The sequence below is a fragment of the Tamandua tetradactyla genome, chromosome 7 (genome assembly GCF_023851605.1).
Source record: "Tamandua tetradactyla isolate mTamTet1 chromosome 7, mTamTet1.pri, whole genome shotgun sequence".
Classification (NCBI taxonomy): Eukaryota; Metazoa; Chordata; class Mammalia; order Pilosa; family Myrmecophagidae; genus Tamandua; species Tamandua tetradactyla.
The window spans coordinates 140377887-140405366 of NC_135333.1; the positions used below are offsets into that span (position 1 = coordinate 140377887).

The window sequence follows — 27480 nt, forward strand, 5'->3', positions numbered from 1 at the left end:
TGGCTTTCTGCTTTGATTTGTTGATATGGTGTATCACATTGATTGATTTTCTTATATTGAACCATCCTTGAATACCTGGGATGAATCCTACTTGGTCATGGTGTATAATTCTTTTAATGTGCTGCTGGATTCGATTTGCAAGAATTTTGTTCAGGATTTTTGCATCTATATTCATTAGAGAGATTGGTCTGTAACTTTCTTGTGTATCTTTATCTGACCTTGGTATGAGGGTGATGTTGGCTTCATAGAATGAGTTAGGTAGCCTTCCCTCCTCTTCAATTTTTTGAAGAGTTTGAGCAGGATTTATATTAATTCTTTCTTGACTGTTTGGTAGAATTTGCATGTGGAGCCATCTGGTCCTGAAATATTTTTGAGGGGGAGCCTCTTAGTGACTAATTCAATTTCTTTACTTGTGATTGGTTTGTTGAGGTCGTCTATTCCTTCTCGAGTCAATGTTGGTTGTTCATGCCTTTATAGGAAGTTGTCCATTTCATCTCCATTGTGTAGTTTATCAGCACAAAGTTGTTCATAGTATACTTTCATTACCTCCTTTATTTCTGTGTGGTCAGTGGTTATGTCTCCTCTTCCATTTTTGATTTTATTTATTTGCATCCTCTCTCTTCCTCTTTTTGTCAACCTTGTTAAGAGTCCATCAATCTTATAGATTTTTTCATAGAACCAACTTCTGATTTTGTTGATTTTCTCCATTGTTTTCATGCTCTCAATTTCATTTATTTCTGCCCTAATCTTCGTTATTTCTTTCCTTTTGCTTGCTTTGGGGTTAGTTTGCTGTTCTTTCTCTAGTTCTTCCAAGTGAACAGTTAATTCCTGGATTTTTGCTGTTTCTTTTTTTTTGATATAGGCATTTAGGGCAGTTAATTTCCCTCTTAGCACTGCCTTTGCTGCATTTCATAAATTTTGATAAGTTGTGTTTTCATATTCATTTGCCTCGAGATATTTACTGATTTCTCTTGTAATTTCTTCCTTAACCCACTGGTTGTTTAAGAGTGTGTTGTTGAGCCTCCATATATTTGTGAATTTTCTGGCCCTCTGCCTATTACTGATTTTCAACTTCATTCCTGTATGATCTGAGAAAGTGTTTTGTATGATTTCAATCTTTTTAAATTTATTGAGACTTGCTTTGTGACCCCGCATATAGTTTATCCTTGAGAATGATCCATTAGCACTTGAGAAAAAGGTGTATCCTGTTGTTGTGGGGTGTAATGTTGTATAAATGTCTGTTAAGTCTAGCCCATTTATTGTATTATTCAAATTCTCTGTTTCTTTATTGCTCCTCTGTCTAGATGTTCTGTCCATTGATGAGAGTGGAGAATTGAAGGCTCCAACTATTATGGTAGATACGTCTATTTCTTTTTTCAGTGTTTGCCTCATGTATTTTGAAGCATTCTGGCTCAGTGCATAAATATTTATGATTGTTATGTCTTCTTCTTGAATTGTTCCTTTTATTAATACATAGTGTCCTTCTTTGTCTCTTTTAATTGTTTTACGCTTGAAGTTGAATTTGTTGGATATTAGTATAGCTACTTCTGCTCTTTGCTGATTGCTGTGTGCATGAAATATCTTTCCCACCCTTTCACTTTTGACCTATGTTTATCCTTGGGTCTATAATGCATCTCTTGTAGACAGCATATAGATGGGTCCTGTTTTTTAATCCATTCTGCCAGTCTATGTCTTTTGATTGGAGAGTTTAACCCATTAACACTTAGTGTTATTACTGTACAGGCAGTACTTTCTTCTTCCATTTTACCTTTTGGATTTTTTTATGTCATATCTAATTTTTCTTCTTTTTAGCTTTATTGATAGTCTTCATTTCTACACTTTTCACCACACCTCTCTCTGCTGTCTTTTCCTATCTGTCTCTAGTGCTCCCTTTAGTATTTCTTGCAGAGTCAGTCTCTTGGTCACAAATACTCTCAGTGATTTTTTCTCTGAAAATGTTTTAATTTCCCCCTCATTTTTGAAGAACAATTTTGCTGAATATAGAATTGTTGGTTGGCAGTTTTCTCTTTTAGTATCTTAAATATATCCTCTCACTGTCTTCTTGCCTCCATGGTTTCTGCTGGGAAATCTAGACGTAGTCTTATTGAACTTCCCATGTATGTGATAGATTGCTTTTCTCTTGCTGCTTTCAAAATTCTCTCTTTCTGTTTGACATCTGATATTCTGATTAGTAAGTGTCTTGGAGTATGAGTATTTGGATCTATTCTGTTTGGGGTATGCTGCACTTCTTGGATCTGTAATTTTAAGTCTTTCATAAGAGTTGAGAAATTTTCAGTGATAATTTCCTCCATTAGTTTTTCTCCTCCTTTTCCTTTCTCTTCTCCTTCTGGGAGAACTACAACACTTATATTCATGTGCTTCATGTTGTCATTCAATTCCCTGAGTCCCTCTAGGAGTCCCTCTAGGATCTTTCCATCCCTCACTTTAGGGGTGTTTGGGCTATGGTGATTCTAAATTTTTCACATTGGAAGGGTCTATCACTAATATGGGGTAGGGAGATGGAACTATCTGATGTTCCCGAGAGGCTGGGCTAGGTTTCAGGACTTATCTGGACCAGGGACTCATCTGGAGGTTGTAGATTTCTGGAAAGTTACTCTAGTGCATGGAACCCTTGTGGAATCTTACATATAGCCCTATGTGTTCTTTAGGATTGGCTGGAATGGTCCTGGTTGGTGATTGGCAGGTTATGATAGGTAGCAAAGATCTAACTGAAGCTTGTATAAGAGCAACCTCCAGAGTAGCATCTCAAATCTATTTGAACTCTCTCTGCCACTGGTATTTTTAATTACTCTTCTTTTCCCCCTTTCAGTCAGGATATAATTGTTGATCCCATGGTGCCAGGGCTGGATTCATCCCTGGGAGTCATCTCCCATGTCACCAGGGAGTAGCAGGGAGGGCAATGATTTCACTTGCAGAATTGGACTTAGAGAGACTAAGGCCACATCTGAGCAAGGAAAGCGGTCCTCCAGAAGTAACTCTCAGGCATGCCTATAGGTAGTCTAAGCTTCTCTGCTACCTGCATAAGCTTCATAGGAGTAAGCCTCCTGATCAAAGGTATGATGTATTGATTTGGGTGTCCCTAAAATTTGACACAGTATCAGGGAATTCCCTAATGCTTAGGTTTAATAGTTCCATGTTTTTCTCCCATCCCTCAGGGGACTTTGCCAATCGTTTTTCTTTTTTTTTTTTTTTTTGCATGGGCAGGCACAGGGAATCGAACCCAGGTTTCTGGCATGGCAGGTGAGAACTCTGCCTGCTGAGACACCATAGCCTGCCCCCCCCCCATTTTTTTTAAATTAAACATACCAACATACAAACACAAACATTCTTACCATATGATCATTCCATTCTCTTTTTTAAATTTTTATTTTATTTATTTTTCACCCACAATACTTTTTGATTATCTATTTAATATACTTTAGGATGTATCCAGGCACTTTACAATAATCTATACAGGATTAAAGAGCCTCTTTTTTTTATTCTGTTCTCCCTGTGTTTCAATTGTTCAAATGAGCTATACAGATAGGTTGAATTAGATTATGCACTACAGAAAATTTCAGTTCCAGACCAAATAAACCTTTCTTCCATTGGTCTCAAAGAGTATGTGTGGCTCTAAAATATAGACACTGTCTTCCTTACCCCTTTGTTCTGAATTACTTTAACCCCAACCTGTTCAACTTCATTCTTATCTCTAAATATCAGGTTATATCTATAAAACAGCCTCTCAAAATCCAGAAATAATAATCACTACTCTGGCCTTACTGTGTCTGCTCTAAAAGCTTACAATCTAGGCCCCTGTTTTCTTGTAAGCATTTTGCAAAGGTGACCATACCATGCTAGTTCTTTTGTTTCTGTCTTATTTTGTCTCACTAAATGACCCACATGTTCATTCACATCGTTTCATGCCACACGACTTGGTTCCTTTTTGTAGCAGCACAACCTTCATTCATAAGTATACACCACCGTTTGCCAATCTATTTCTTCATCAGTGCATCCTTTAGCAAATTTTATATTGGTCATAAAAGTGGATTGATACAGTATCTATCCTTTTATCTCTGGCTAATTTCACTCAGCATTATGTCCCCAAGGCTCATCCATCTTGTCATGTGCTTCAGGATGTCATTTTGTCTTACTGCTGAATGATATTCTATCATATGCATATACCACATTTTGTTGATTCACTCATCTGTTGATAGGCATTTGGTTTGTTTCCATCTTTTGGTGGTTGTGAATAATGCTGCTAGGAAAATCGGTGTGCAAATGTCTGTGTTGTTGCTTTCAGCTCTTCTGGGTATACACTAAGTAGTTCTATTGGTGGGTCATAGGGCAACTTGATATTTAGTTTCATAAGGAACTGCCAAACAGCCTTCCATAGTGGCTGCATCATTATACATTCCCACCTGCAGTGCATAAGTGTTCCAGTTTCTCCACATCCTCTCCAATATTTATAGTTTTTTGTTTAATAGCAGCCATTCTTATAGGTGTGAGGTGGTATCTCATTGTAATCTTGATCTGAATTTCCCTTATATTTGAAAATGAGCATCTGTTCATGTGCTTTTGAGCCATCTGTATTTGCTCTTCAGAAAAATGCCTACTCATATTTTTAGCCCATTTTATAATTGGGTTGTTTGTTCTTTTGTTGATGAGTTGTATGGTTTCTTTGTATGTACAAGAAATCAAACCTTTGTCCGATATGTGATTTCCAAATATTTTCTCCCAATGAGTTGGCTGCCTCTTCTCCTTTTAAACAAAGTCTTTTGAGGTACAGAAGCATTTGATTTTAGGAGTTTCCCTTTATCTATTTTTCTTTTGTTGCTTTTGTGTTGGATGTAAAGTTTAGGAAGCTACCGCCTATTATTAGGTCTTGAAGATGTTTCCCTACATTTTCTTCTAGAAGTTTTATGGTACTAGTTCTTATATTTAGGCATTTGATCCACTTTGAGTTAATTTTTGTGTAGGTGTGAGATATGGGTCCTTTTTCATTCTCTTGGCTATTGATATACAGTTCTTCCATGCCCAATTATTGAAAAGACTATTTTACCCCAGTTCAGAGGATTTGGGGGCCTTGTCAAAAACCAGTTGACTATAGATTTGGTGGTCTATTTCTGCACTCTCGATTTGATTCCATTGGTCAATGCTTCTATCTTTGTGTCAGTACCATGCTGTTTTGACCGCTGTAGTTTTATAATAGGTTTTAAGTCAGGGAGTGTTAATCCTCCCATTTCACTCTTCTTTTTTAGGCTGCTTTTGGCTATTCAGAATCTCTTTTCCTTCCAGATGCATTTGGTAGTTGGCTTTTCCTAATCTTCAAAGTAGGTTGTTGGAATTTTGATTGGTACTGTGTTAAATCTGTAGATCATTAGGGGAGAATTGACATCATAACTATATTTAGCCTTTCTATCCATGAGCAGAGAATGTCTTTCCACCTATTTAGATGTCCTTTGATTTCTTTTAGCAATTATGTAGTTCTCTGTGTACAAGTCCTTTACATCACTAGTTAAGTTCATTCTTAAGATTTGATTCTTTTAGTTGTTATTTTGAATGGAATTTTTTCCTTAACTGACTCTTCAGCTAAGTCATTGCTTGTGTGTAGAAATTTTACTGATTTTTGTACATTAATTTTATATCCTGCCACCTTGCTGAATTTGTTTATTAGCTCAAGTAACTTTGCTGTAGATTTCTCAGGATCTTCCAAGTGTAGTATCATAACAACTGCAAATGATGAGAGTTTTCCTGCTTTGGGGTGCAATGATCTATATATGCCTCTTAGGTCTAATTCATTTATCAAGTTATTTAACTTCTCTATTTCCTAGTTGATTTTCTGTCTGGTTGTTCTATGTATACAGGAGAGTGGTGATTGAAGTCTCCTAGTATTATTGTTGGAACATCTATTACTCCCTTTAGTTTTGCCAATGTCTGTCTCATGTACTTTGGAGCTCCTTGACTGGGAGCAGAAACATTTATGATTGTTATATCTTCTTGGTGAATTGACCCTTTAATTAGTATATAATGTCCTTCTTTGTCTCTTATGATGTCTTTACATTTAAAGTCTATTTTGTCTGATATTAATATAGCTACTCCTGCTTTCTTTTGGTTACAGCTTGCTTGGAAAATCTTTTTCCATCCTTTCACTTTCAATCTATTTGTATCCTTGAGTCTAAGATGAGTCTCTTGTAAGCAGCATATAGCTGGATTATGTTTCTTGATTCATTCTGCCAATCTGTATCTTTTAATTGGTAAGTTCAGTCTGTTAATATTCAAACTTATTACTGATAATGCATTTCTTTTTTTTTTTCTTTGCTATTTCTTTTTTTCTTTCTTTCTTTTTTTTTTTTTAACATGGTCAGGCACCGGGAATTGAACCTGGGTCCTCTGGCATGGCAGACAAGCCTTCTTGCCTGCTGAGCCACCATGGCCTGCCCTGATAATGCATTTCTTGATCCCAACATCTTATCTTTTTAATATTATTTATCAGATCTATATATTCCTTTTCATCTTTCTCTTTGTATTCTTTAAATCACCCTTAATGGTACTGTTCAATTCTATATGTTCCTCTAGACCTCCCTCTCCTGTCTTCTCTTCAGCTGGCAGAACTCCGTTTAGTATTTCTTGTATATTGTTGACCAATTCTTTCAGGACTTCTTTGTCTGTGAAAACTTTACTCTCTCCCTCAATTTTGAAGGGCAATGTGACTGGGTACAGAATTCTTGTCTGGAAGTCTTTCACTTCCAGGATCTTGAATATATCATACCACTGCCTTCTCGCCTCCAGAGTGCTAGTTGAGCAATCCGAATTCAGTCTTATTTGATTTCCCTTGTATGTAGTAGATTTTCTCTTGCTGCTTTCATCTTTTTCTGCTTCTCTTCAACATTTGACAGGTTGATTAGTATGTACCTTGGGGAAGGCCTATTTGGATTTATTCTGTTTGGAGTTCGTTGAGTTTCTTTGACTTGTATGTTTATGTTCTTTATGAGGGTTGGTAAGTTTTCCCCCATTATATTCTCAACTACTCTTCCTAGACCTTTACTCCTCTCTTCTCCTTTTGGGACACCAATGACTCTTATATTTGTGGGCTTTGTTTCGTCTATCATTTCCCCGAGTTCCCATTAAATTTTTTCCATCCTTTTTGACATTTGCTATTTTGAGTCTTCAAAGTCAATTATCCTGCCAGTCCATGTTCCCTGATTGGGAAGCTTAATCCATCAACATCAGTGTTATTACTGCCCGTGCAGTACCCTCCTCTACCATTTTGCCTTTTGGCTTTTATATGTCCTTCTAATTTTCCTTCTTTTTACCTTTACTCATGGTCTTCCTTTCTACACTCTTCTCCACACCTCTCTCTTCTGCCTTCATATCTGTCTCTAGTGCTCCCTTCAGTATTTCTTGCAGAGCTGGTCTGTTGGTCATGAATTCTCTCAGTGATTTTTTGTCTGAAAATGTTTTAATTTCTCCCTCATTTTTGAAGGACAGTTTTGCTGGATATAGAATTCTTGGTTGGCAGTTTTTCTCTTTTAATAATTTAAATATATCATCCCACTGTCTTCTTGCATCCATGGTTTCTGTTGAGAAATCTATGCATAGTCTTATTGGGCGTCCCTTCTATGTGATGGATTGCTTTTCTCTTGCTGCTTTCAAGATTCTCTCTTTCTCTTTGACCTTTGACATCCTGATTAGTACACGTCTTGGAGTACGTCTATTTGGTGTATGCTGCACTTCTTGGATCTAAAATTTTAAGTCTTTCATAACACTTGGAAAATTTTCAGTGATAATTTCCTCCATTAGTTTTTCTCCTCCTTTTCCCTTCTCTTCTCCTTCTGGGACACCCACAACATGTATATTCATGTGCTTCATATTGTCCTTCAATTCCCTGAGTCCCTGCTCACATTTTTCCATTTGTTCCCCTATATTTTATTTTCATGTCGGATTTCAGATGTTCCATCCTCCAGTTCACTAATCCTATGTTCTGCCTCTCAAAATCTACCATTGTAGGTTTCCATTGCTTTTTCATCTCTTCTACCTTGGCTTTCATTCCCATAAGTTCTGTAATTTATTTTTTCAGACTTTCCATTTCTTCTTTTTGTTCATTCCTTGCCTTCTTTATATCCACGCTCAATTAATTGATTTGGTTTTTGATGAGGTTTTCTATGTCTGTTCATATGTTCTGAATTAAATGTTTCAGCTCCTGTATCTCATTTGAATTGTTGGTTTGTTCCTTTGACTGGGCCATATCTTCAATTTTCCTAGTGTGATTTGTTATTTTTTGCTGGCATCTGGGCATTTAATTACCTTAATTAGTTTATTCTGGAGATTGCTTTCACTTCTTTTACCTAGGGTTTTCTTGCTGGATGAATTTGTTGTCTCTCTGTTCTTTGACATTATAAGTTTTGTTTAACAGAGGAGAATTTTTCAGTTCTTGTTTCTTGCCCTGCTTTGTATGGTGACTTTTTCCCCCCACCCTGAGGAGGGTCTACATAGGTATTATAGACCCCAGCCAGATTTTCCCAGACCAAACTGGCCTCCTATCAGGAGGAAATAGTCACCTGTGTCGGTTTTCCCTGAGGGTGAGACCCAGCAGGTTGACAGACTTTCCTGTGAAGTCTCTGGGCTCTGTTTTTCTTATCCTGCCCAGTATGTGGTGCTTGTCTGCCTGCAGGTCCCATCAGCATAAGATGATGCGGTACCTTTAACTTTGGCTGGGGGTGTGGTGGAGATAGAGGAGAGGTTGTAGACTGGTTTTAATGGCTTCAAATTACCAAGCCCTGGTGTCTGAATTCCTTGAGAGAGGGATTCCACCTGAGTTGGGCTTCACCCCTCCCCTGGGGAAGGCACAGGTTCCAGATAAGCCCTCAAAATGAGTTTGTTTCTGCCTATGCCTGGGGCAGTTGCAGCCTGAGGAGCCCTGCCACTGTATCCAAAGGCAGTCAAGCCTTTGTGGAAACACAGCCACAAAAACCTCTGTTTCTTTCTTTTTTTTCCTTTTTTCCATCAGCCCTGCCCCCTTGGCACCCGGGGCAAAAATGAGCGACTTCTGCTTTGACCAGGTTCACCTGAGCTGGGGGCCTATTTTTAGTAGTCAGAATTTGTTAATTAATTCCACAATTGGTGTTTGGTTGGGCTCAGTCCCTGCTGCTGGTGAAGTGTCTTTCCTTTCCCCTCTGGGAAGCAGCCATGGGGAGGGGAGCCGGCTGCCACTGCTTGGGGAACTCATGGTTCTGGGGGGGCTCGCAGCCAGTCCAGCTGGTCCAGACTGGGGTACGCTGTGTGTCCAGTCACTGAATGGCCTCAGGAGCTGTTCTGTATTGTTTCTGGTTATTTACTCATTGTTCTGGAGGACAAACTAAAATGCGCACATTGCTAAACTGCTGTCTTTGCCTGGAACTATGTTTTGTTTTTGAAATATGGGTTCAGCAATTGCCTATCACATGCCAAGCTATACAACCAAAAGTGGAAGGTATTGATAGAGTGGTAGGAGAAAAAGCAGGAGAGTGTGATGTCTTGGAAGCCAAATGAACACAAGTGTCTCAAGGAAGAGAGAATGATTAGTTGTAACAAGTGCTATTGATAGGTTGATAACATGAGGATTGAGAGATGAGCATTTAATCTGGCAATATGGAAGTCACTGGTGATCTTGACAAGAGTTGTGCAAAGGCTATGGTTTGGGAGAGAGCATGGAAAAGTCAAGATTTACATATTTGAGAACAAAGATCATTTGGTCTTCTGACTTCTAGATCTTGTTAATCAAGATTTCACAGGACTGGAAAGGTCCCCAGAGATCTTAATTTATAACCTGTGTTAGTTAGATTCAGTTGTCAACTTGGCCAGGTGAGCATACCTAGTCTTGTTGCTGCGGACATGAGCCAAGGTACGTGAACCTCATCTGTTGCCAATTACATCTGCAGTCAGCTAGGAGGCGTGTCTCTGCAATGAGTGATGTTTGACTTAATTGGCTGGTGCTTAAATGAGAGAGCGCCATATTGCACAGCCTCGCAGCTCGGCATTCCTTGTCTCAGCACTAGCAGCTCGGCCCAGGCCAGAAAGAAGTCACCCCGGGGAAAGTTGTCGGAACCCAGGGGTCTGGAGAGAAAACCAGCAGAGACCATCCTGTGCCTTCCACGTTAAGAAAGAACCTTAGTGGAAAGTTAGCTGCCTTTCCTCTGAAGAACCAACAAGATAAATCCCCTTTTATTAAAAGCTAATCCGTCTCTGGTGTGTTGCATTCTGGTAGCTAGCAAATCAGAGCATAACCTTTTATTTTAATTAGCCTGGGATCATCTTTGCCTGTGTGGCTTTTTCCAGGTCCACTGCTGTTCATGTTCTGCCACAGCTTTTTTTTTTCGTTATAATGTATTTTTAATGCCTATAAGAGGAAACTTATTCTAGTGCTTTTGTTTCCATTCAAACATCTATACATTCCTTTTTTCACCGAACCAGATGTTTCTGTTCCTAGAAAACATGTATCCAAAGCTTTTATATCCTTTTAAATCAATTAAAATGCTAGATCTTTAGGGTGAGAACAGAAAAGTCTGAACAAATAACTCAAACCATCTTTCTTAAATTATTAAGAGATGATTGATGTTATGACAAACACTGTTTCCACTTAGGTGTGAAATTTTATGAACAGATTATTGAAAAAAATTCATGTCCACATATCTAAGGTAAGTCATCTTTTTCTATATGAGAATTTGCGTAGGTCAAGGAGCATCCACCATAACAAACTTCCCATGATGTGGGTCTGGATGCCAAGCTCCATGAGTTGCTTATAAATTCTCTTCCAACTTGTGTGGAGGGCCAGGAGCAATCAATCAGGCCCAAGCAGGAAAGTCCCCACAACACTGGGGCGGAATGTCCCCAAGAGTTAAACAATAACCAATGTTAGGAAACTGAGAGAATGGGATGTGTTTTGGCAACAGCTAATGGCATTTTTCTGCTTCTATGATACACTTGCTTGCTAACCACTGCAAAACCACAACATAATTTTAGCCTTTATAAGCACACCTTGAAAACCTCTAGGGGCTGCTCTCTGAATCTTCCTTCTTGGAAGTTTCTGGGGTGGTTGCTGGCCGGCTAATAAGGACTCCAAATTGGCTTGCAGTTTTGAAGTATGTGGTCTCTCTTCTGGTGTGCCCCACAACACTTGATTTGTTCTAATGTCTTCAGGAGTTATATTCAGCACACTGCTTGAATATATTCAGACACACAGTAATGTGCCTGGCAAAAGTCTGAAGTAAAGGAGAAGCAGGAAGAGATTTAGTAAATTTTATGTAAACTGGAGATGCATTAGACACACTGTGAGTCTTCTTTTGCCATGGCCTGGAGTGTACAGTAAGATTGGCCCGGTCAGAACTTTCTAAAAAGTTTCATATTTTCTGAGTTCTGGTGGTCAAAGGAAGTCATATTTAAAAACTGTTGTTTTAACTAACTAGATCTTTCTTCTTCAAAATGCCTTTTGCTCCAAGCCAAGCCAAACAGTGGTGTTGTAGTTTGGCAGCTGCAGGAATGCAATATACCAGAAATGTAATGGCTTTTTAAAAAAGGGAATTTTTTAAGTTGCTAGTTTACAGTTGTAAGGCTGAGAAAATGTCCCAATTAAAACAAGCCTATAGAAGTGTCCAACTTAAGGCATCCAGGAAAAGATACCTTGGTTCAAGAAGGCTGATGACGTTCAGGGTTTCTCTGTCAGCTGGAAGGGCACATGGCGAAGTCTGCTGGCTTTCTCTTTCAGCTTCTTGTTTCATGAAGCTCCCTGGGAGGTGTTTTCCTTCTTCATCTCCAAAACTCGCTGGCTGGTGTGACTCTCTGCTTCATAGTTCTTTGGCTCTCTCAGAATCTCCAAAGGTCGCTGGCTGGAGGACTTGGTGGTTCTCTCAGCCTCGCGGCTCTGCTGGGCTCTGCTGTGGCTTTCTCATCATTTTTTAAAAGGCATTCTCTCCAAAAAAAAAAGTCTCCTCTTTTATAGGATCCCAGTAAAGTAATGAAGACCAACCTGGAATGGGTAGAGACACGTCTCCACCTAATCAAGTTTAATACCCACACTTGACTGAGTCACATCTCCATGGAGATAATCTAATTAAAGTTTCCAACATACAGTGCTGAATAGGGATGAGAAGAAATGGCTGTCTTTACAAAATGGGATTAGGATTAAAACATGGCTTTTCTAGGGTACATACATCCTTTAAAAGCCGCACAAGCGGCTTTTTATAAAGCTTCGTCTTTCTCTCTCAAAATTCTTTTTTTTTTTGTTCTTCGAATAGGGACATTCCTCTTTGAGGTGTTCCTTTTTCTTCTAACAAATAACAGGTTCATAGTAGTGAAGTGTTATCATCACACGCAGTAGTGAGCTGCTGTAAAAGTTGCTGCTGAGCTTTGATCATTTCCTTACACAGATGAATTTCTAACTCAAGTTTTTCAGTTTCTTGTTCATGGTCTTGTTGTGGGGTTACATCTTCATTATTAAAACCTTCAAGGTTTACCTTTGAAACTTGGTTATCAAGTTTTTCTATATGATTTTTAAAAATTCTCCGCTGTTTTCTGATGCCGTTCATAAGTGGCTCTCTCACAGTTTCACGGGAACGGTCCCACATAACTTTCTCTCCTCAGTTCCCCAGCATCACCTTCCGCATCAGACGTAACAGTGCCTGTGCTACCACCAGCTCTTTCTCTAGGTCTCTGCTTCTTGGGAGAAAGAAGAGAAATAATTTCCTTTTTCATGGCTGAAGAACCCTCTTAAGGTCAGCGTTTTCCAGTAGGATTTGCTTCTGATGAAATTTATAATCATTCATGAGAGCTTTGTACATTTCATCTTCATTCCTGTCTTCAGTTTTACCAGTCACCCAGGAGCTTCTTTTTCCATCAGTTCTTCCTACGTAATTTAAAACATCCATAGCTATTTTTTAATCCTTCTTGTTCATAACAAGTTGACGCAGACTTTCCTTTAGTCTATAATATTCACATCCTTTTCTCTTCATATCATGATTTTATTGAGTAGCTCAACTTGCGATGATATTTTGTAATTTTTGTACCTCATCCTTCTTATTTTTAAGTAGCTAAAGGAAATTTCTGTTCTTGCATTGTAATTGTCTGTCTGTTTCCTGAAGCCCAATCATTTCTCTCCTAGAGATTCACAACTGTTCCTTAAGTTTTGTGTAGCAGTTCTGTAGTAGACGGTCCATATCACTTTCCAGTTTCAAATTCTGTGTTTCCACATTTTCCTGAACAAGAAGGTTCTTCTGCTGAAGTACAAGGATTTCATTCACACGGTTTAAAATAGCAACTATACTTCATTCTCTCTTTGCCTCTTTATCTTTGGACTATATAAAGAAGGAAAACCGAAAGCAGCCAATTCCTGAACAAGATATGAAATTCTCTGCTCAAAATTCTCTCCTATGCACAAGGCATTGAAAACACTATGCATATTTTTTATAAGGTATTAAAATACATAGCACTTTGTTGTGAATATAAACTTGATGGAGACATCTTTGTTTCTGAGGTATATTGAGAGGGATTTTTGCTTTCTGAAGACACACCTGGATCTGTAACAGTTGTCCACTCTCCCGTAACAATCACCAGTGCCAGGATACCTAAGGAAGCTAGTTCAGCAGTGACGCATTCAGTCCAGCTGCTGTCACTCTTCCAAGCAGGCATCTCTGTCACAGCCCCTGGGAGCGGTGGGGAGCCATGGCTCAGCGCCCTAACAGCCTCCTGCAGTCCCCGCTCCCCACCCCACCCCCTGCACAGCCTGGGCTCCTGCTTGCTCCCCAACAGCTATTTAGTAGAACTTTTTTCAAAGATGTGACTCACTATTGATTTAGAAAATCTAAAAATCATGAACTGCCTGATTAGTTTCAATGTTTAGAACGCATTCAAGGATTTAACTTTTAAAAGGAGACACCAATTAAATGAAAACACTTTACCTAAAAGTTGCTATGTTCAAAGTATATAAAATGTAGGGATGACAATAGAGGAACACATTGTTCTGAGTAGAGCTGATGGTTCTTTTCTAAAAGCCACATCAGGTCTTCCCCTCTTCTTAAAATAATTGAAAGGGAGATGAACAAGTTTTAACTTTTGGGGATCTTCATAATCATTTTATCTTAGTGATAGTTTCAGTGAGTCACTTTCATCCAGAAAGCTTTTCCAAAGTAGCATCACAGTGATAGAATGTTATGCATAAACACAAAGATACTGATACTAAGGTTCAGAAGGAAGTGAAAAGATTCCAAATGGCACATTAGCTAAAGTAGAGTGATAAGCTTCCTTTCAATAGATGAATACAATATAGAAAGACTGTAGTCCAAGATTACTACCCCTAATTCTGTATACAAAAGCTCCAGTTTCTTTATTTACTATTATGACTGGAGTTACATAATCATTCAGATCATGCTTATGAAATAGGGATTTTTTAATTGTGAAAAATAGCATATATACAAAAAAGCTATAATTTCAAAAGCACATGCAACAATTAGTAATAGAGCAGATTTCAGAGTTTAATATGGGTTATAGTTCCAAGATCCTGGGGGTTAAAAGAAGTATTAATATAATGATTTAGCAATCATACTCATTTGTTAAATCCTATCTTTTCTGTTATAACTCCACTTTCTCCTTTGATCTTTCTTTCAATCATTAGAGGTATTTGGGCTATGCCCATTTTAACTTTTTCCTTTTGGAAAGGGCTGTTGATAATATGGGATAGGGGAATGGAGAAGTTGATGTTCTGGAGAGGCTGACCCCTCTGGGTTTGAGGATTTACCTGGCCTGGAAACTATCTGGAGGTTGTAGGTTTCTGGAAAGTAATCATAGTGCATGGAACTTTTGTAGAATCTCAGACAGAGCCGTAGGTGTTCTTTAGGTTTTGCAGGAATAGTTTTCGTTGGAGTTTGGCAAACCATAATAAATAGCAATATCTAGCTGAAGCTTGCATAACAGTATCCTCCAGATTCTATTTGAACTCTCTCAGCCACTGATATCTTATTTGTTACAATTATTATCCCTCTTTTGGTCAGGAAAACATTGTTGATCCCATGGTGCCAGGGCTAGGCTCATCCCTGGGATTCATCTCCCACGTTGCCAGAGAGACTTTCACCCCTGGATGTCATGTACCATGTAGGGGGAAGGATAATGATTTTCCTTGCAGAGTTGGGTTTAGAGAGAGGCCACTTTTGAACAACAAAAGAAGTCCTCTGGAAGTAACTCTTAGGCATAATGATAGGTAGGCTTAGCTTCTCTGCTACATCAATAAGCTTCACAAGAGCAAGCCTCAAGATCAAGGGCTTGCCCTGTTGACTTGGGAGTCCCTAATGTTTGAGACAGTATCAGGGGTTTTCCTGGTGGTAAAATTTAATAGTTCATATTTTGTCTTCCATCCCTCAAAGAAATTTGCCAATACTTTTTAATTTTTTTTTAATTATCTGCTCAACATGTCCTGGGATGTATCTGGGAATTATGTTAAGCTGTACAGAATTACAAGCCCTCATTCCTATTCTGAGCTCCATGTGTTTGAGTTGTTAAAATGATCTATCCAGACAGGTTGAGTTAGATTCTGTGCTACAGAAAATTTAGGTTTTGGACAAAATAGCCTCTCTTCCTTTGGTCTCATAGAGTAGGTGAAGTTCTAAAATTCAAACAATGCCCTCCTTACCCCTGTATTCTATTTACCTTAGTCCAGACCCAGTTGGTTTCATTCTTATCTCTTATGGAAGTCTGATTTCTGTTTTCAATTTCATTAGTTGTTTTATGTGGCAATGCTGCATTTCAGACCTCAGAATTCCTACTCTGAGTCTTAGGTGTCAAATGGGTACCCAAAATTTCAGGGAAATACCAAGTTGTACACATATAGCATAGCCTCTCAAAGTCTAGAAATAATAATTACAGTTCCGGACTAAATGTAACTGGTACAAGAGCTTACAATCTAGGCCCCAATTTTCTTATAAGTATTTTCTAAATGAGACCACACAATATTTGCTCATTTGTTTCTGGCTTATTTTGCATCACATAATGTCTCATAGGTTCATTCACAATGTGTAACAAGGGTTTTAATCAATCCTATGAAAAATGTCAATTTGACTACAGAAGCAAGAAGAAAAATGTAACCATTTTTTTCTTCCTTCATAATAATGAATAGATTGTGTTTTATAACATGTCATTTATTCAAAGCCCAGAATAAAAAGAGGAAATTTGTGGAAAGCCCCGTTCAGTGAGTAACAATGCATAACTAAATCATCATGACAATAATAATAATAACAGAGCATTAAGTAGTCCATTTTAAGAATACAAGTTTAGAAAATTTCATTTATCAGTGTTGTAATAAACAAAAATAATAGGTTAATAAAAATATATTCCATTTATGGAAGGCCTTGGTGGAAGAAGTATTTATAATTTCATATCAACATTTATTGAGTGCTGTGTGGGCACAATACTAGGCACTAGTGGTATTAAAATTTGTCTATCATTTAATAGTTTATATATCAAATAAAATTTTAAGATTCTAGGTATCTGGTTCATTTGACAAGCACTACAAAACTCAAATGAGGTTTGAGAGAATGGTTATTTTTCTGAGCTTTGAAACACACTTAAGAGATGTGGTAGTGTCTGTTCTCCTTGTGATAATGAAATAGCAACCTAATGTGATTGCACATCTTCAATGATAAAAAGAAAGTTTCCTCCTATTTGAACAAATAAATAATATTGAACCAGTGCAAGGGGAGTTCAGTGGTAGAATGCTTGCCTGCCATGTGGGAGACCCGGGTTCTATTCCTGGTCCATGCACTTCTCACAAAACAAATAAACAAAGCAAGCAAACAAACAAAAATTCAACAAATGGTACTGCAGTAACAAGATACTCACATGGAAAAATGATGAAATGTGACCCCGCCATACAGTATATACACACACAAAAAAATTGAACCAATGCTTAATAGAATTTCTCTGAGGATATATTATTAAGTGAAAAAGGCAAGCTTTAGAATTACATATATAGTTACATATTCTCATTTTAAAAACTGGAAACATAGACAAAATTTTTTTAAAAAAACATCCATAGGAGAAGAGACAAGATGAGAATACAAACTAGAATTTTCTGAATATTTCTTGATTTATAGATTCCAATTTGCAACCATGTAAATGGTTTATGTAATTCTAAACGAAAAATGAAGATTAAAAAAACTAATACCCAAACTGAAACTATAATGAAACAAATGAGGAGGAAACTTACTGATACTTGACTGTATTTCCCTAATGGAAAATGCAAAGGAATCTTAGATAATATTGATAGTTTTTCTGAAACTAGTATGCATTTTATAAGATAAAGAATATAAGCAATTATATTCATGATGTTGGGAACCAAGAGTCTTATTATAAGAGAAAAGATACAAGTATAAAATAAAAAATTATATAGAAACTGTGCAATGCTAATTTTGAATGGCAAATGCCAGTGTGACCTCATGGTGTTATTATCTTAAGGAATTCCTAGCCCTGACAATTGAAAAGGCCTAGAAATAATAATGACCAGTTAATTAGCAATGTGTACCCATAGAACTGCTGGACTTTAAATACAGCTCTCCTCTAAAATGAACCAGGGGTACTTGGAGAAAAGATTGATTCCAGATTTACATAAAAAAATGTACAAGATGAGCCTTGAAAATCTTGACATCTAGAAAGCAAAGGAGCAATCAGTAACTGCTTAGGTTTGTGTTACGAGGATTCAGGAAACAACAGAAGGGGCTCACGCTGGCCAAAGATGGGGCAAGCTGAGCTCTAAAATGAATAACTGCAGTGAATTGAAACAAATATAACATGCTAAAGCTCATGAGTTAGTAAAGATGGACAATAGCAAAAAAAGCTAATTGTCACATTTGGAAGAGTACAAGGTATCAAATAACTATTGTGTACAATGGTTAATAGAAGAATAGATTCAAGCATATATCCTGTCTTTCTTTTTTTAAATATTTTTCTTTTTCTTTCTTTTTTTTTTAATGCATGGGCAGGCACTGGGAATCGAATCTGGGTCTTCAGCATGGCAGGCTCTATTTTTAAAAAATATTTTTATTGAGAAATTTTCACACACATACATTCCATACATGGCATACAATCAGTGGCTCACAATATCATCATATAGTTGTGTATTAATCACCATGATTATTTTTTAAACTTGCATCACTCCAGAAAAAGAAATAAAAAGAAAAAAGAAAAAACTTGTACATACCATGCAACTTACCAGGTCCTTTTATTGACCACTAGTATTGCAATCTACCCAATTCTATTTTACCCTGTTTCCCCCTATTGTTTATTTTTATCCATATTTTTTTACTCATCCATTCATATCCTCGATAATAGGAGTATCAGACACAAAGTTTCACAATCACAATCACATTGTAAAAGTTATATTTTTATACAATTATTTTCAAGAGTCAAGGCTGCTGGAATACCACTTATCATGGTCATGTTCATGTGTCAACTTGGCCAGGTGGTGATGCCCATTTATGTGGTTGGGGAAGTGCTGGCCTGTCTGTTGCTATGAGGATATTTCATGGAATTAAATCGTGATCATGTTGGTTGCATCCACAGCTGATTCCATTTGTAATCAGCCAAGGGGAGTGTCTTCTGCAATAAGTGACATTTAACCTAATCACTGGAAGGCTTTTAAGGAAGATTCAGAAGAGGCAGTCTCTCTTCCTGCTTTGGCTAGGGAGCCTCTCCTGTGGAGTTCATCCAGACCCTTCATCAGAGTCATCAGCTTCACAGCCTGCCCTTTGGTTTTTGGACTCTGGGTTCCCATAGTTACGTGAGACACTTTTATAAATTTTATGTCTGTGGATATTTCCTGCTGATTCTGTTTCTCTAGAGAACCCTAGCTAATACACCATCAATGACTGGTAAAACTATTAGATGAAAGCTGACGGGGAGTGTTATGGTGGATATATAAGACTAACAACAAGGGAACTCACCAGTCAATTTTAACCTCACAAAAGAGAGACAATAGACATTATATTCTTCCTGATAGAAATATAGAGAAAATTATCAATGGTGTGTTCTGACCATGCCTCTCTATACAAGCCACACAAAATTCAGGGGAGGGCTGAAAAGAATGCAGAAAACTCTACAGGATAGATGTTGGTTTCTTCAACAAATGAATAGCAAGGAAAAAAAATGTGGGATGGGGAAACCTATAGATTAAAAGAGATTTAAGAGGCATCAATCAGATGCAAAATGTAGATCTCATGTAGATTATGATTTTTTTTGAAAAATGTAAAAAAAAATAAGAAATTGGGATATTTCAAAATCAACTGAATATTTTATATTAAGGACATGTTAATTTTTAAGTATAAATAATGATACTGTAGTTACATGAGTTTAAGAATTTTTTACTTAATTAGACTACATGAGTTGCTCAAAGAATAAAAAGGAAAAAAACTTGGTAACTAGATAGGGCATAACAGAAATGTCATGGCATTTTTGTATCTAACCAAAGCTTAGTGGATATAAATTAGAGTTGTGCAATGTGTAACAGATACTATGTACGTAAATTTCACATTATGCAATTATGAGTTAAAGCTGCAAATAATAAGTTTCACTGGTATGTTGGAACATTTGCTCACTATGTATTAAAGACACACACTTTTTTTTTTTTTAGATTCCACGTACTTATGACATTCAATCAAACTATCTACATGAGTTATATTAGGAAATGCTCTAGTCAAATTTGTCATTTAGATTTTGACTAGAGCACACACATTTTTTTTAATAGTTCAACTTGTACAAATAGGGAGAACCTCAGACTGAAGCGACACCTTAACACATCGATTTTATATAATAATTGTCCGTGTCAAATTCTTTTCTTTCCATAATGAAAGTGATTCAGGCTCATGAACCCTGATCATTGGGTTACCACTTTGTGACTTGTACCATCTTTCCACTCTCATGGTTCAGTGACAAATCCAGTTCCACAGTATAATTGTCTTTGGGTGCTCTCTTTGCTTTTCATATTTGTTTTCACTTATCTTTTTATAAAGATATTTCTAGGCAAACTCAGGCTACATTTATTCATTCATTCTGTAAATATTTACTGAGTGCTATTTAAAAACACACATTGGTTTGGGTTCTGAGGATTCCGTGGTGAAGAAGGCAGAGAATAAATTCACAAATCAATGAACGAGGTAATCACAGAGGATCTTAAGTGCTACAATGGGTAGGTGGAAAGGGGGAGTGAACACAGGAAGGGGGTTGGTCCTTAAGATAGACTGGCCAAGGATGACTTCTCTGAGGTGGTGGCATTAATAATGAGAGCGAGCCAGTCATGAGCTGCCAGAGGAAGAAAATTCCAAGTAGTAGGCATATCAATACAAAGACTTCATGGTGGAACAAGAAACCAAAAGAATGTCAGTGCCCTGGAGAATCCTGAGCAAAGGGGCAAGTGATAGGAGGTAAGAACAATTGAGATCAGGCACAGCAATTGAAACAGTTTTAGTTTTATTCTAAATGCAATATAAAGTCTCTGGAGAGTTTTAAGCAGGGAGAGGACATAACCTTATTTACAATTTTAAGAGAGTACCTTTTCAGCTGTGTGACAGATAGATTGAATGGGAGCAAAAATGCATTTGAAGACAAAAACCTATTATAGTTTTTCAGGTAAGAGATTGAATGGCTTCAACTAGGATGGTAGCAGTGAACACGGAGAGAAGTGGACAGAATCAAGATATATTTGACTTTATCATGAATTGATGATAGATTTGATTGGGAGAGAGTGAAGGAAATGGATCCTCTATTTCCTAAGGAACTCCTAGGCTTTATTAAGCTGAAGTAGGGTACTATCCCTGAAAGATGGAATTTTATAATTTAACCCTTCATGGTTGTTTAGATTTTTGTTTACAGAACAGCTTGCTATACAAAAGTTATTCCATGAAATGGGATTTCTACTTTTATGATAACTGGTAGTTTGCCCATATGATATATAACAAGAGTTACAAAGAAGCTCAAAGACGTAAAAATTCCTTCCACCAGAGGCAAGATGAACTATGGCTAAAAAAAGGGAAAGAATCTAACCCGGCTCCCCATTTGCCTTTCTCCTCCAATCCTCCTTCAACTTGACATCCATTGCAGATCTTCCCCACCCTATAGTCATTTTCAAAGCTGTTGTCAAAAGCTTGTAGAATTCCTCCAAGAAATCCAGAATGCACTTCTTAGGAGAGAGACTTTTGCAGTGCTGTGAGGAGAAACCATTTAAAAAGAAAACTGGTATTATATTCCGTTGGCTTGCTCACGTCCCTTTTACCTTCCTTTATATCATCTTAACTTTCAGAGATCAGAGAGTGGGTGCTCTAATTGTCTGCAAGAGTAAGGGGAACAAGAAAACTGAGAAGAGAAATCAAGAAAAAATATTGAACATTTTTCTCAGCAACTTTTCACATCAGAGAAAGGGAGTGGGCACTATTAAACCAGCAAGACTATTCAACAGGAACTTAAAGGTTTACAATGTAATGCGGATGTGTAAAGGAGGCGAGAACTGCCGTAAAGGGGATGAGGTATATTTTATTGTCATCTCCTGGGCCTCTGACAGATGTAAACCTACAGATTGCTGCAATCATTCCTGTTCTATAAAACTGGCATTCCAGTTCAAATGCTGTTCTATAAAATGAGACTTTGCTATGGATTTTATGAGGTCATCTTAATGATGCTAAGTGTGTCAAGTATCAAAATTTTTGGAGCATTGGGGAAGTGAATAATTGTCATTTATTCCTGGTCATCAAATGTCACTCAACTCTGGACACCCACAAAAGATGATGATGAATAAAAATCTATGAAGGTAATTATATAAAAATGCAGTCCAACATTCTCATATTTCAAAAAAGAACACATATGCACATAACAAAACCAAAGGCCTAGAAAAATAAGCTCTTTGGCCAAGGTCTCAGTTATTATTCAAATCTTTCTTATTCTTGGAACGAAACGTATATCCATAAATAGTCACCCCTCTAGATTGTGGCAGAGCTGGGACCAGGATTTAGAATTCCTAGCCCTAAGGGTAAGCCTCTTTGTACAATATCACAGTAAGTTATATCTGCCATTAAAATGCCCACGCCTTTGCATGCTTAGAGCTATGTTCGAAAGGAAACCATCACACTACCACAGCAACAGCAGAGGTAAATAACGTGGGGAGGGACAAGAGTTAAGGGGAGGTTTAGATTTCCTATTTGTCGAGAGTGTGTTTGTTTTTTTTTTTTTCTTGGGAACCATGACATTATCTAAAATTGAGAATGTTGATGGACTGTAGACTTTGGGCCCTATACATGATGCCTGGTGAATGCAGATGCACTGATGGAGAAGGAGATTGGTAAATGATGGTGTATACTTATGAACGAAGGTTGTGCTGCTACAAAAAGGAATAAAGTCATGAGGCATGCAACAATGTGGATGACTATATGGGACATTTGGTGAGACAAAATAAACCAGAAACAATGTACAAGTATGGTATGGTCACCTTTAGAAAATTCTTATAAGAAACCAGGCACTAGATTGTAAGCTTTTAGAGCAGACACATTAAGTCTGGAGTGGTGATTATTATTCTTGGATTTTTGAGAGGCTGTTTTGTATATATAACCTGATATTTAGAGATAAGGACGAAGCTGAACAGGTTGGGGTTAAAGTAATTCAGAACATAGGGGTAAGGAAGACAGTGTCTATATTTTAGAACCACACATACTCTTTGAGACCCATGGAAGAAAGGTCTATTTCATCTGGAACTGAAATTTTCTGTAGTGCATAATCTAATTCAACCTATCTGTATAGCTCATTTGATCAACTGAAACACAGGGAGCACAGAATAAGAAAGAGGTCCTTTGATCCTGTATAGATTATGGTAATGCCTGAATACATCCTAGAGTATATTAAGCAGATAATCAAAAAGTATTGGCAAAGTCCCCTGAGGAAGGCAAGAAAGAATATGGAACTATTAAACCTTACTATCAGGGAACCCCCTGATTCTGTGTCAAATTTTAGGGACACCCAAATCAATTGGCCAAGTCCTCGATCATGAGGCTTACTCTTGTGAAGTTTATGTAGGTAGCGGAGAAGCTTAGACTACTTATAGGCATGCCTGAGAGTTACTTCTAGAGGACCTCTGCTGTTGCTCAGATGTGGTCTCAGTCTCTCTAAACCCAACTCTGCAAGTGAAATCATTGCCCTCCTCCCTATGTGGAATGTGACATCCAGGGTTAAAAGTCTCCCTGGCGACATGGGAGATGACTCCCAGGGATGAATCCAGTCCTGGCACCGTGGGATCAACAATTACATCTTGACCAAATGGGGGAAAAGAAGTGTAACTAATAAAACATCAAAGGCAGAGAGAGTTCAGATAGACTCGAGAGGCTACTCTGGAGGTTTCTCTTAAGCAAGCTTCCGTTAAGCCTTGCTACTTATCATAACCTGCCAACCCCCAACCAAGACCATTCCAGGCAATCCTGAAGAACACCTAGGGTAATATATAAGATTTCACAATGGTTCTATTTGCTAAAGTAACTTTCCAGAAGCCTACAACCTCCAGATGGGTCCCTAGTCCAGATAAGTCCTGAAATCTAGCCCACCTCTCGGGAACATCAGATAGTTCCATCTCCCTACCCCATATTAGTGACAGACCCTTCCAATGTGAAAAATTTAGAATGGCCATAGCCCAAACACCCCTAAAGGGAGGGATGGAAAGATCAAAGATGATAGTGAAGTTATACAGAGAAGATAGTATTTAACAAATAAGTATGAATGCTGAATCATTAAATTGATATCTCTTTTAGTCTCCAGTATTTTAGAGCAGATAGAAGTAAAAACCTAGAATTGTGAAATTGTAACCCATGTCAAATTCTGAAATATGTTCTACAACTCATTGTGGTGCCGTGCTTTGAAATTTATAGCTTTTTTGTATATATGTTATTTTTCACAAAAAAAGAAGGAAAAAAGTCTATTGTGATGATAAAAAAATATTTAAGCTTTCTAGCCTCCTAGCAGGAGGAAATATTTGAGAGGTTCGTATGGTAGCCCATTACGAACTCTGGGATCTGTCTTGTAACTACTTGTTGAAGAGTGCTTTGAAAACCATGCCTTTTTTATTACTTTTCTTTGTATATCTGTTATACTTTTCAATAAAAAAAAAAAGTTAAAAAAAAACACCCATGCCTTGAATGTGAATTGGAGGACTACATACCAATAATTAAATTGTCTCTATACTCTCCTACTGTATTGCACTGATTGAGTAGTGAAATTCTAGTAGCCAAGAAATAACATGGCTGGAACATATGTAGTTTAGTTATTTTCTAATTTCCTTGCAGTACCACTTACAATTCCTTGATTCCAAGTGGGGAGAAAATCATTTCAAATTGCTTAAACAAAAATGGTAATTTGTAGGTTATATAATTGAGAAGCCCAGTGTCCCCAGGATCTGGTCTTGCTCCATCTCTCACGTTTGACCACCATTTTGGCTTTATTCTTGGACTGAGTAGCCAGCAGTTCTAACCCAATAGTTCAACAGATTCAAATTCATAGAAAAGATGATGGGTCTTTCCAGTTACTCCTGTCCCAAGAGTCACTCTGTTTGGGCTAAATTGACTTTTAGCACATCATTTCTCTATTCAAAAATCCTCTAATAGCTCCTTATGTTCATAAGAACAAGACCCTAAAGCCCTATAATAGCCTACAAGGTCCTAAAAAATCTGGCATCTCAACATTCTCTGCATCATCTACTAATCTTTCCATTGCTCATTCTACTTAGTCACATTTGATTCATTGCTATTTCTTGAACATACCAGGCATATTTCTTTGCACTAGCTATTACTCTTTCCTTATATCCACTTGGCCGAGTTATTATCCTAGAATATCTGGCCATAGAATAGATGCTTTTTCACTTTTCTTTATAGTCATAGTCTTTCTTCCAGGCTATTGCATTCAGCCTCTAAATCCCTCAAGCTTATCAAATAAAGTTTTGGGTGGGAGGGTCAAGGAGTTTTTTTTTTTTTTTATTAATTAAAAAAAATTAACAAACAAAACATTAAGATATCATTCCATTCTATGGTCAATGAGTTTTTGCCATGTGGGCATATAATTAGTATGTTCATGAACCTCTGTTCCAGCTTGGGGTCTTGGGCTTGCTCAGTTCAAATCCCCCTCTTTCTATGCTGCTGGGCATCCTGAATCATAAGAGAAGTTCCCACATGGGATGGACCAACACGGAAATAGCAAGATCCTGTTGTACCACTGGGAAGTCATCCAGCAAGGCATAGTTCTCTATGTGCAACATAATTCTCTAAATTTTAAGATGGACAAACCTCTGGCCCAGGCTCATGGTACATCAGTGAGAGATTCTCACTTAAGTGAGGCCTCAATCATCCACTGATGAGGATTGCAACTAAAATTGCACACTTCACCTGGCACTTTCTGTGCAGTACATCTCTTTGTCTTGAGCAATTCTGTAGGATCTGTTTCCAAATACAACTATCCCCTGCCATGCCCTTACCCACCCATACTTCAGTATTCACCTAAGGTCTTGCCCCACAGCTCTCTTATTTGTATCCTGCAGTACAAAAGGCATATTCTCTTCTTTTATTATAGACCTTTTATAATAGACCCATTAAAACCAGAGTCCAGTCAACTTCCCCAAAATACTTCCTGACTAAGCAAAGTCAAGTTTATTACACTGCAGTATTGGAGGCTACCAACTTGATAGAGTCATGGTAGAATCTTCAGAGGGAGAGGTTGAAGGTGGATATATTTAGTTTGGGGAGTCTGGTGGGGTCTTTATTGAGACTGGGCAAAATTCATGTTATAATAGTTTAATATTGGTGGACACAGTAAGATGAGGGTTTGAAATGGGTCTTAAAAAGTAAACAGTAGTTTGATAAGCAGGTGGTTTGTTAGAATGAGCACCTTATGGTCCTGAGAGAGGGCTTGTTGAACAGCCTACTGATGCAGTTTAGCTCTTAATTCTATTAAGCTATATGATCACAGGCAAATTGTTCTCATCCCAAATCCTTAGAAACCCAAAAATCCAGATTCTCATTTGCAGGAAAGAGTTAGTCTTCAAATCCTCTGTGATAAATTAAATTTTGTACCCAGTTTGGACACATTCATGATCTTGGGCCGCATTCTGGTGGGTGTGGACATCTTGTGAATAAAATCTCTTCAAGACGTGACTTCAGTTAAGGAGCGGCCCAACTGAATCAGAGTGGGCTTTAATCTGAATTATTGAACTCCTTTGTAAGCATAGTGAAAGTCAGATAGAGAAAGAAACCATGCAGGTAACCAGAAGCTGGAAATCAATGGAACCCAGAAAAGAAAGGAGAAGACACATCCATGTGCCTTGCCATGTGACGGAGAAGCTAAGGAACCCTCAAAGATTGCCGGCCAGCCAGAAGATTCTGATTGTGGTAAGAATCAAGCCTTCTAGCCTAAACATTCTGTTGTTAAGCCAACTTACTGGATGGTACTTGTTTTAGCAGACAAGAAACTAAAACATCTTCCTTGGAGAAAAGATGATGGCATTTTGAGGCTGTGTGTAGGAGGATCAGGTGTTCATCTCATAGAGAAAAGAAAGTGGATACAGGGGAGGTAAATTTCCCATGTTAAAAATGGGAGATATGTTAAATTTATATCTCTCAGTACATAACTGAAATATGACCATAATGATTGTTACCTAAATGCTAACAGTTTATCTTTGGGAGATTTTTATTTTGTTTTTATCCTTTTCAGTCTTTTTAAAATTTTCTACAAATAAAATTTATTACTTTGGAAATAAAAACAAAGTAACCAAAGAGAACTTCTATTTATTACTATAGTTGATTTGTTCACAAAATTTAACAAAGGTTGTATGACTGCTTCTCCTACTGTAATTACATGTTCTGAGTGTTTACGTATTTTAACTCTGAAGACGTTTACATAATTGAATATAGAAGAAATTACCTTTCAAAACTGAAGATAATATATCCCCTTTTCTTGTCTTCCCCATCACTCTCATTACCTAATACAATATCCGAAAGTATATTAAAAGAATGTTAGAAGAGATAGAAACAAAGAAGCAAATAAATCAAACTGCAAAATGACTTTGTCTTTGGGCTATTCCAGGGATGGTAGTAGAGGAATAAGGACAAATCACAGGAAACATGAACATTTTCCCTTTGGATCTTAACCTTTGGAGGCAAATCTTTAAAAGTATTTGTTTTTACATGTATTCTCTTAACTGATGGTAACATATCTGGTGAGGTTTTAAAAAGTATTCTTATGGAATAATAAAACCAGATGGCTAAAAAATCTGTAGAGTGTCCTCATGACACTTCTTCCTGATTTGTTCTATTAGTACTAGTTACCTTATACTAGCAGAGTGATTAAGAATTACTATCTTCCTTACATATCTGGACCAGGGGTAACCTATTTTATCAGCAGTATAATAAATATTTCTCATTATTCATTTATATCAACATTTCCCAAAATGTA

At 37.5% G+C, this 27480-nt stretch overlaps 1 long non-coding RNA gene and 1 pseudogene across 2 annotated transcripts in view; both read right to left on the reverse strand.

The window, feature by feature from the left end:
- Window positions 1-27480, reverse strand: part of LOC143642713 (uncharacterized) — a 75573-nt gene that overhangs the window by 38221 nt on the left and 9872 nt on the right. For both annotated transcript variants that reach the window (XR_013155819.1, XR_013155820.1), the window contains exon 3: window positions 26950-27007. This is a non-coding gene — a long non-coding RNA (uncharacterized LOC143642713). The remainder of the gene's footprint in view (window positions 1-26949; window positions 27008-27480) is intronic.
- Window positions 10672-13566, reverse strand: LOC143690193 (afadin- and alpha-actinin-binding protein-like; annotated as a pseudogene).